Here is an 11695-nt window from a genome sequence, read left to right on the forward strand (position 1 = left end):
TATTAATTTAACTACACTAATAATTATTATTGGAATTACAGTTATTTCAAAACTACTGTAATTACGGTATTTTGAAAATAACAAATTTTACTATAATAATTAATGTAACTTAATAATTATTATTACACTAATAAAATTACATTAATAAATTTCTGAAAATGTAATAAGATGGAAATATATTTTAATGACAGGGGTATAAATGGAAGAATGAAATCAGGGTCCTTTGACGTAACACAATTTAATTGTTAGTGTAATAAAATTAATTTTAAGAAATTGTAACTATAGTAAAACATTTATTATAACGATTACTCTATTTAATTACTACATCAAAATTTTAATAATAATTATGATTGGAGTTACAGTTTATTTCAAAATTACTGTAATTACAATGTTTTCAAAATAAAAAATTTTATTATAATAATTAAGGTAACTTAATAATTATTATTACACTAATAATAAAATTACATTAATAAATTTCTAAAAATAGAATAAGATGAAAATATATTTTAATGACAGATGTATAAATGGAAGAATGAAATCAGGGTCCTTTACGATAACATTGAGCCATTCTTATTTTTATTAATGAGCAAGATATTGAATTTTTAATATTTCATTACTTACATAAGACATAAATTAGATTTTACTTTACCCAGCACTAATTATCCCAACTTCTCTTTACACTATATGCAACCCTTACACGTTGATCTATAACTGCATATAAGAGGACAAAATAATTAAATGAGCTCTTATTTTAAGGAACCAACTCTTGCCACTATTGTCTCTTTTTTTATTATATGTTTATATATATTTCCAAAGGCTTCAATCCTCAATTTCCTCTCTCTCTCTCTCTACACGAAATCAACATGAAATATTTTCAATTTTATTTTATTTGATATTTTTCTTTACGTTCTAAAATTTTAACATTTGTTTGGTTGCTTTTATTTGTTATTATGAAATTTTAATATTCTATTTACTTATAAAAGACAATAAATTAGATTTTACTTTTTAAATGTTATTTTGATTTTACCTCTTTTACTATTTATACTTTTATTTTTTTATTTTTTCATTTTATATTTTAGTGTTAAATTTTTTTACTTTAGTTTTTATTATTTTTGCTCTAAGTAATGTTTTTTTCTTTTAATTTCCTAATATATATGACTGGTTACTTTTCTTTATTATTATGAATTTTGATATTCCTTTTGTGCTTTTATTTTATTTATAAAAATATAAATAAAAGTTTCAAAATTACATATTACTATTTTCTATACTCTTATTGATTTCGATTTTATTTTTTAACACTAGATTATATTATTTTATTTTTAAAATATTAAAATTTCTACTTAACCCTCACCCCTCATTCACCATTTTATTTAATAAATTTCAAATAATTATTTTGCATCATTTTCCTTTTTATTTGCCTATCTATTCCATGACTATTTTTTTACTTCATTTAATAAAGTAATTATTATATAAATATTATTTACCGTATTTCTACTTTTCACTTCATTCAATTCCCTCTCATTAAGTTTTATATTTAAGGCATTGACTCATATTCTCTTTCATCGAATCCTATATTTGAACGTTTTTTTCTCACTAATAAATTCTATTAATTATAATAATATAAAATCCATATTTTTAAGCCAACCGAAAAACGAAACCGTTCTTCCATCCTAGTGGAAAGTAAATTGTCCAAGTCAAATGGGTCAACCCATGATGCCATTGTTAAATAATAAAACATTTAAAATATAAATAAATACAAGAAAATTGTAGGAAAATTTGGCACATCTCTAATATTTTATATTAATCATTAAAAGAATAATAAGAGTGATAATAATAATTGATTGTATTGATGTTAGAAATGAAATACTTAAATTGACCCAAAAATGAAATTATTTTCCTATTCAGTGGCAAGTTAATAGTTCAACCTTTTGGGTCAATTGTGTTAACCTTGATTTTAAAACTAAATAATAAAAATTTTAAAAATAAAAAACAGAAAAAATGAAAAAGAACACAAAAATTACTAATTAATACTTTATACTAATCGTATTAAGAAAATTAAGTATGACAAAGGAGAATTGTTTTTATTGATGAGCGAAAGGAAATAGAATACTTAAAACTGACCCAAAAATTAAATTGTTTCCTTATTTAGCTATTGGTAATGGTTCAACCTTTTTGAGTCAAACATGGTTTTAAAAAACAACTTGGAAACGGAGCCGTTCTGGCCACCAGTTTCTGGGTCGATGGTTCAACCGTTTGGTTCAAACGGATGGCCCATTCTAACAACAAAAATTTAAAAAATAAAAAAAATAATAATTAAAAATAAAAAAATGACCAAAACTGTTGAATGGGTTGACGGTTCAATCGCTCGGGTCAACGGGTTGTTGACCAATTCAACAGTTTTTGGCCAAAGATCGGGTTTGGGCCGAACAGTCTGACCGTTCGGGTCAATGACGACTCGAAAACCATGGAGTCAAATGTGTCAACCTTTGATAGCATAGTTAAATAATAAAATTTAAAAAAAGATAAAAACATAAAAGTTTTATGAAAAACATAGAAATTTTATACAAAACATTTTGTTACATCTCTAGTATTTTATATTAATCATATTAAGTAAAATAAATGTGATAAATAAAATTTGTCTTTATTGATGTTGAAAACAAAATACAGAATTTCAAACCATCCAAAAAATGGAATTGTCTTCTTGTTTGCTGGTAAGTTAACAATTCAATCTTTCTTGGGTCAAATGTGTCAATCCTTAATGTCATAATCAAATAATAAAAATAAATATAAAAGCACAAAAGTAATTACAAAAAATATGACAATTTTATAGAAAACATGTGGATGTGTCTCTAATATCATATATTTATTATATTAAACAAAAATAAGTGTGGTAAATAAGAATTATTTTTATAAACATAAAATATAAAAAAAATCATAGAAAACACCCTTCTTTATGACTTTTGGACTTTTCTAGTACTATCCAAAAATTATTGTGAATTACTTCCCATGGATTTTGGACTTTTCTTTACTAAAATACCATTCTTTATGAAGTTGGTCCCTCTCTATTGTAAGGGTAAAAATTGTAATTTAGATATTACTTTACAATGCATTTCATTCCCTCATTACGTATTTTTGTCTTTCACAATTAAATTCCATCAAATAAATCCATGAACACTATTATCAAAAAGGTGAATCCATGATGCTATAATTAAACAATACAAAGCTATAAATAGATAAAATATAGAAACTATATAAAGAAAATTTGGGCACATCCCTAATATATTTTTGTCATATTAAACAAAAATAAGTATGATAAAAATTTATTTTTATTAGTTACGGAAATGGAACAAAGAAAATAAATTTAAAACTGACAAAAGTGTGAGTAGCTCCCAATGGATTTTAAGACATTTTTTCTTAGCTAAAATACCCTTGTTTATAAATTTGATCCCTCTCTATTGTGAGGGTAAAAATTGTAATTTAGATATTACTTTTTGGTGCATTTCATTACCTTATTAAGTTTCATATTTAAGGCATTAACTCTCATTCTCATATTTAATAGTATCAAACCTATGTGTTAAAATCGACCTAAAAATGAAACCAAGTAGTTAAGCAGTTCAACCGTTTGTCAAAAAGGTGAATCCATGATGTCATAATTAAATAATGACGCTTTAAAATATAAATGATAAAGTTTATTGTATTTACAATTTTGGTTATGTTTGCAAAATAATGTTGAAATTGGTGAACGGGAAAGAGACCTAGAACTTTTAGACAAAATTACCCTTGTATACTTTAGTTTTCGTTTTCTTAGTTGGTGATCAATTGGAACATCTTGGAACCTCTCTGTGAATAATCTTTCCAAGCAAGTATGGGTCTGTCGGGATTCCAAAACAACGATCCCTTAGACCTTTTGAATCCTCATGAAGAACATGGTAGTGACAGAAACGAAGAAGAAATCTTGCCCAGTTATGATGTTCAGTTGATTCAACCCATCAAACTTCCTTAATCAACAAAATCACAATTGGAGCAATGTGGGGGAAACTAGGGTTTGGTATTTGGTAGATTCAAAGGACCAACACATGTTCTCAAATTAGAGTAGGATTTCTATATTTCAGTTTCAGGTCTCTCTTAGGGTACTTTCTTTTTTTTTTTTTTTTTTTTGAGAGGAGGGAAAGTTGGTCAATGGGATTTTGATTCTCATTGACCAAAAAACCCATGTTCATTTTTCAAATTTACATGGGGACCAATGAAAGTTTATTTTCTTGGGTATATATCACTTACCCGAGTAAGTGATACCCATCTCCTAGGTGAGTAAATTAGCTTTCCCATCTAGGGGAAAGTTGCCAATATTTTGATGGGACAAAAATGTCCCTTTTAATAATAGAATTTTTATGGCTAAGATGGTCATTGCCTTATTTACTTGGGCAAGTGACTTATCGAAAAGCAAACGAGGCATTAATCAATTTTCTTCAATGGAACTTACCGGAATTCACATTGTTTCTAGAGATTATGAATAATTGAACTCTTATAGCGAGTACAATTATACGAGAGCGATTCCTTCTTTTTTCAAAATGAGAATATCCTTAGAAAGCTCATTGCCAGCTTGATTAAGTCGTTTGTAAGTTCTTTTTTTTTTTTAAATATCTTTGGGAAGTTCTAACGGTCAAAAGATGTTGTAAGCTTTTGCATTAAAAACTTGACAATCTAAAGATCATTTAATTAAGGCATGTCTTTTCATGCATCTTTTTGTAAAGAGATGAGTTGAGAAAAAAAAAACCACAAAGTTCCATTTGAAACATCCTAAAAATCACTCAAGACAGGTTTTACATGTCTTTTCATCATAATGTCTTTTGACATTTAAATCTTTTCCCAACCAAATAAGAAAAGACAAAAAACACAAACAGTCAAATTTCTAAAAAACCAACAGTCTGTATGAAAAGACACACCAAGCAAGAGTAAAATGATGATAAGGTTAAAAGAAGAGCCAAAATAATTCTATCCACTTAGAGCATTGACTTTCTGTAATGACTGTTAAATATTCTTTTCTTAAACATGGGAAAAGTACCATAGAGGTTGACGATATGTAATACTTCCACGCTTCTAGCATACCGATCTTAATAAAGAAAAGTTTTAAATGCACACAGGAATAAATTTTAGAAGTTGAGGCAAGAGATATTGGAGCAATTAAATTCGAAACAAATTACTACTCTTCTAAAAGTGGAAACAAAGTTTCTCCAATCTCCACAGCAGAAACAAAACGGAGTATACAAATAAAACAAATCCAAAATCTGACTGCTAACAAGAATAATAGAGCTCTCGATTCCCTAACTAATGTATCAAACTATTTGCAAAATAAAAATCATTTACATAGTAGAATGGTGATCCAATCTGTGACATCAAATTTCGCAACCAGAATTTTGATTCAGAACTCTCGAAATCAAACAACTATACAAGGATGGATTAGAAAAAAATAAATAAATAATATTGTTTATAAGATCGGGGGCTCTTTCCATTGCTTCCGCCTTTTATTTCTGCTTGTCTCTAAGCTTATAGCAATGTGTTTTGAGTTCGTGAGAAGGTAACGAGTAAGAAATCTCCCCATTGTCTTCTAGCAATGAGTTCTTTTCTTTCCTCTTTTTATTGTAAGAGTATTTTTCGTCCAAAAGCTTTAAATCTTCTTCCCCGTAGCCGATTCCAACATTAGTTTCAAAACATAGCAGGATTCGCCAATATAATCAACTTCATCATTTATAATGCAAAATCCCATTAAATAATACAAAGTTAAAAGTAGATAAAATATATAAATAAAGAAGTATGATAAAAAAGTACTTTTATTAATTATGAAAATCCAATTCAGACGTCTGACGTCTGAAAATTTTGTTTTTCAGACGTCTAATACATTCGGAATGTATCTGAAATAATGATTTGAAATGGTTTTTCAAATCTGAAATATTAAGATCGCACCCCCACGGCACTTAACGCGTTTAGATGCGTTTTAGATGAAGCCCAAAGACAAAAATACCCCTAAATACTTTTGAAAAGATGCAATATGCCCCTATTTTTAATCCACTCATTCTTCTTCCTCTCGAACAAGGAAGAACAATTGTCGCACTGTCGAATCCGAGCATTCATGTTCTTTCTCTTGAACCAGGTATATTCAGCGTCTCAAATTCAATTTTTGCTTTTCGTTTTGCTTCTTCATTGTCATAAATCCAAGCTTTCACTTTCCTTCTTACCACTTTCTGCATTTTTTAGGGTTTCAAATAGCATTCCAACATTAGTATTCTGTGGTGCACAGTGTAGACAACTTTAGCGCTCATGGCCTGTAATCCTTTCCTCTCCCATCGAATCTCAATCTCTTTTTCCTCATTATGCAAAACTCTCTCTCTTCTCATTCAAACCAGTATCTCATTTCTGATAATGTTCGTTCTAGTTCAATCCGATAAGGTTTCATTCCCATTCTATGATAGTGAATAGTTTTCCAAATTTCAAACCTTCAAGGATCTTCGAAAGGGCCAAATCTTGTAATCAATTGAATGCGTAAGTAGTATCTCTCTTTTGTTTGTTTGATTGCATAGGTCGTTTGTATCTCGGCCAAGAAATTGTTTTCTATCTTTGAAGGAGAGTGATTCTAATAGTTGAATGTCGATTTTTTTATTTTGTCCATACTCCATATCTACTTACAAGGAAAAGCAATCCGAATTCATCCCTTTTTTTTTTTTATTGAGGAACAAATTGTTGGCTATACCATAATTAGTATGCACCTACATCCTTTTGGATTCAATAAACTGAATTTGGGCTTCTAGTTTACCAATTGATGTATTTTGAATTTAATATTTTTTTCTTTTTTATAATTTTTATTTGTATCAATTACTATCTATTTTAATTTTTATTAAGTATTAATTATAGATTAATAGCTTTTTAATTATTAATTGTTGTTATTAATTTTTATTTGTATTAATTATTTATATTTTTTCAATATTATTTTAAATTTAATAAATTATTTTTATGAAATAGTGCAAATTGAACTTAAAATTACCAATTAATCTGTTTTAGGGATAAAATAATAAAATCAGAAAATTTTAAATGTTGAAGGATTGATCAAACACAAACAAGCTTAACTATTCATAGCCTCTAAAAAATAGAAAAGCATATGTGCCTCTTTTCAAATTTTAGACACTTTTAATATCTATTTAACTTTTCGGATTTCATTATCAAAAGCCACCTTAGAAATGAAATTATTTTCCTCTTTGAGTAGTGGGTCAATGGTTCAATCGAGAGGTGGCTTGTCGGTGTATTAGCTGGTTTGTTCCAGTAGTGACATGGAATTGAATCCTGCAACCACCACTTAGGGGAGAAAAGGGGTCAAGGGGGGAGGTTTAGTGGTGCATATATAGCACCAAATACCAAAAAAAAAAAAAAAATCAAATGGTCAACCCATAATGTCATAGTTAAATAATATTTTTTTAAAAAATACAAAAGATAGAAAAAATTAAACACACACACACACACACACACACATATATATATCTATATATATATATATATATATATATATATATATATATAATATTATATATCATTCATATTAAAAAAGATAAGTGTGATAAATTGAAATTATTTTTATTAATGATGTAATAAAATACAAAATTTAAAACCAAATGTGTCAATTGTCCAAGTCAAAGGGATCAAGCCATGATGTTATAATTACATAATAAAAGTTAAGTAATATAGAAATACAAAAATATATATATTTATTTGTAGAAAAATTAGCACATCTATAATATTAATATATTATATAGTCAATTAGACACATATTAATGAAAATAGATGTAATAAATATGAATTATTTTTATTATGGAGGAAATGTAATACAAAGTTTAAAGTTATTTTGGAAAGAAAAATGTTTTCCATTTTTGGGATGGCTTGGGAATTCAATGGTGTAGATTGATCCATGATGTCATAATTAAATAATAAAAAATTATAATAGATACAAATACAAAAAAAAAGAAAGTTATAGAAAAAGTATAAAAAGTTTAGGGAGAATGGCGGTTCAGCCTAGGGTCAGAATTTGTAGGCTCAAAGTACATTTGGGGTAGGTGCCATCTCGGAATTGATGGAATTTAGGGCGGGTATGGGTGCATAGAGTGTGGGTTTTTGACCTTTTGAATGTTTATAGCTCCGGAGTGGAAATTAGAAATCTGCATTAGGCTTGTCCGTACTTCTCCAAAAAGTTTATAAACATAATTAGGAGACATTCCTAATTTTATGCATTCGTCATATTATAAAAAATAATATATTCATGATTAAATAATTAAAAGAGTTTCAGCAAATTGATGTCAAAATTAAATAATATTAAATTTATAATTAGATAAAAAATTTAAAAGATTATAGAAATGTAAAAAATTCATAAAAAAACATTGAGACACAATTGCAATTATCATTATCTGAAATTGCCAAATGCAATGCACGTGAAGATTGACTAATTCTACAAATAGGCTCATTCATTCACACAACTGCTTAAATTTCAATGGGCCCAGCCTAAATGCCTCAACCTCATTTAGTGTAAACTCTTCAAACTGAGAATCCAATTTGCACCCCTACGGCAAAAAAGTTTTTCTAAATCCAATGAAAAAGAGTCAATTTTATGAACCCGGGTTAGGTGCAAAAACAACAGACCATCAGGGTATGAACCTGGCTATGTGACCAATCAAGAATACAGTTAGGGGTGTTCACGGTTCGGTTAACTGAATCGTGGGACATTTTTTGAAACCAAACCGATAGTATCGATTTTAGAAAAACTAGTAATTGGAACCGAACCAAAACCAGTCGGTTGACCGGTTCAGTTAACCATCAGTTCAGTTTGTCGTTTTCTTGGTTTTTTAATTTTTATAATATAATATTATAAATATATAATAAAAATTATAAATATATATAAAATATTATAAATACATATATTTATATATATATAATACATATTTATTAATTTATAATATATAATATATATAATATACATAAATATATATAAAATATATAAAAATATATGTATACCGGTTGATTCGATTAACCGAATTTTCATTTTGATTTCAATCGATTCGGTTTTTCGGTTTTTTTTTTTTCTTACCCCTAAGTGCAGCAGACACTACGCTAAGTATCCCATGTGGGTATCATATGTACAGAATATTTGGCATGTTTAATTGTGATTGGTAAGTTAGCCAGGTTCCCACATTTGTGTTGGTAACAAATCCCTTGCGCAATTTTACACTCCTGTACTCTTCTAATCCAACGAAAAGCTTCAAGATTCAGTTACTTGGATTGGAAATGAGGAAATCCAAGCCAATTGAAAGGAAATGACAGAAATCACACAGCCTGTTTGTTCCTCTCTAGCTCAGGCATCTGTGTTTTGTTCTCCGAAAATAAAACGTAGTAAAAAACAACAAAAGGAAGAAAAACCGTGAAAAGTAGACACGACACCCAAATTCTGCACTCAGAGATCCTTCACCCCGTTCTCCATGGGACAGGGATGGGGTTGGGATTTTTGGCCTTGTCGACAGGGTTGTACTCTGCTCCTCACAAATGGGCGCCTCATAGGTACATTCACCATGCATTGGGAATATTTCCCGTGAATTATAACTAATAAGTATGGGAGATGTTCCCAATGCATGATAGGATGTGTGTGTATGCGGTGTCTGTTGTGAGGAGAAGATTTGGTCTCGGGATGGAGAGGGCATGCAAAACCTGGCCCCACCCTGCTTCGTTGTCATTCTTAAATTTTGATCCTAAAACTCAATTTAGAAAGAATATTGATGAAGGAGGATTTGGCCCGACCTCACTGTTACGCGACACGTGGCAGAAACAATAGCTCGGCAAAAGGGCCAAGCCTAAGGCGTGAACAAGGGGACACCAGCGGACTGAACTCCCTACGGGGGCCCGAACTCACCCTTGGCCCAAAACCAGAGTAATCCGAACTATCCAACCTTGTAACAGCTCGGGATATACCTCGCTGAACTGACCAACCTTGTAACAGCTCGGGATATACCTCGCCGAACTGACCTTGTAACAGCTCGGGATACACCTCGCCGAACTGACCCACCTTATAACAGCTCAGGATATACCTCGCCGAACTGACCCACCTTGTAACAGCTCGGGATATACCTCGCCGAACTGGCCAACCTTGTAACAGCTCGGGATACACCTCGTCGAACTGACCCGCCCTATAGATACCTCCGAACTCAAGACTTCGCCTCGCTCACCACTCCGCATCACCTTCTGGGCACCAAAACCAAACAAGTCGTACCATGCCTGACACTGAGGAAGTCCGTGCTCGAGGGCGCCGCACCTGACTGACTTGGGATCTGACGCTTGGCGGCCGCACTCTAAACGGCCACCTGCCACCGCCACTGACACCGCCATCTCCAGTTAGAGAGACGATTAGGCAGTGACGGTTCTGTCCTAGCAGAAAAGACAACGGCCGAATTGACAAGCGCAAGGGTAATCATACCTGACATGACAAGGGCCTCGGAGCAAGTGCGCGAAGTGATTATAAGAGCCCCCTGCCCCCAACAAACAAGGTATGCAAACTTTGTGCTATCTGGTGTTATCTTGCTTTTGAAGGATTCTAACTTGAGCTTCGGAGCCGCAACACCGGGTTCCCCCCGGAGCTTCCTCATCTCCTCCGTCTCAGGTTCCCTGCTACCCCATTCAGAAGCAAGGTCGTTGATAACTAAGACCGGCCGGATCGCGCTTCATCAATTGACTCCGTCTGTGGGAAACGCTTCAAAAAGTCTCCCTCCAAACTTTCATAACCCCCTTTTCTTCAAAAAACCCAACACTCATGGCCTCCTCTAGCAACGCCAGACGTGGCACGGAGACAAACACCACCGGGGAACAACTTCAAGTCCCCGTGGTGTGCGTTGGACAGTTCACCATCCCCCTTTCGGTGGATGGGATCCCCAGCTTGAACACGCCACAAGTAGTGGCGCCCGTAAACCTTCCTACCACAAGCATCCCCTTTCCTCCCCCTATTGAGACAACCTTTACTGAACCAATTGCCGTCCCCCTGGCAGCCAGCCAAAACCGGTTGGACGACCTAATGCAGTGCATGCGGGCAATGCAAGCCCAAATGCAATAGTTTCAGCAGCACCAGTTTCACCAGCACCAAGTACTACACAACATCTCCCAGTATCACTATCAACAGCAGTTCCCCCAACTGCCGCTGAACCAACCACTACTTCCACCTCGCCACCCTGCTCCGAGGCTGGTCAAGGCCTCCCCGCAGGATGGACGCCCCCACCAGGCGAAGGCCTCCCGACCCCAGAACCCCCCTAACAGCCAGGCCTCGTCCCCAGGCCGAAGAGAGAAAAATGTCATCCCCGCCTCGTAACTCGTAGGCGGGTCGGGAACCTCGCCTGCGAGGTCGGCACCCCGGCGCTCCAAGCCCAAGTTCCTACTCATGGAAAATCGATTCGGCGCCCTGGCGGCAGACTACCAGCATTCCGGGCCCATCGAGCTTGGTAACACGGAGGCCAGCAGCGCCAGCACAAGGCCCACTCAACAACGAAGGCGCCGACGAAGTCGCCGAACCACCACCCGTGTCTTGTCAGAGCTCAGAGGAAAAGAGACGAGCTCGGACGAGGTAGGAGCTGCCCCGATTCTCTCGGTTCCTTCCCCCCTCGCATCAGAACTCCTGGCGGTCCCC

This window comes from Nelumbo lutea, chromosome 6, assembly GCF_056320005.1.
Source record: "Nelumbo lutea isolate HS-2025 chromosome 6, American lotus-T2T, whole genome shotgun sequence".
Taxonomy (NCBI): Eukaryota; Viridiplantae; Streptophyta; class Magnoliopsida; order Proteales; family Nelumbonaceae; genus Nelumbo; species Nelumbo lutea.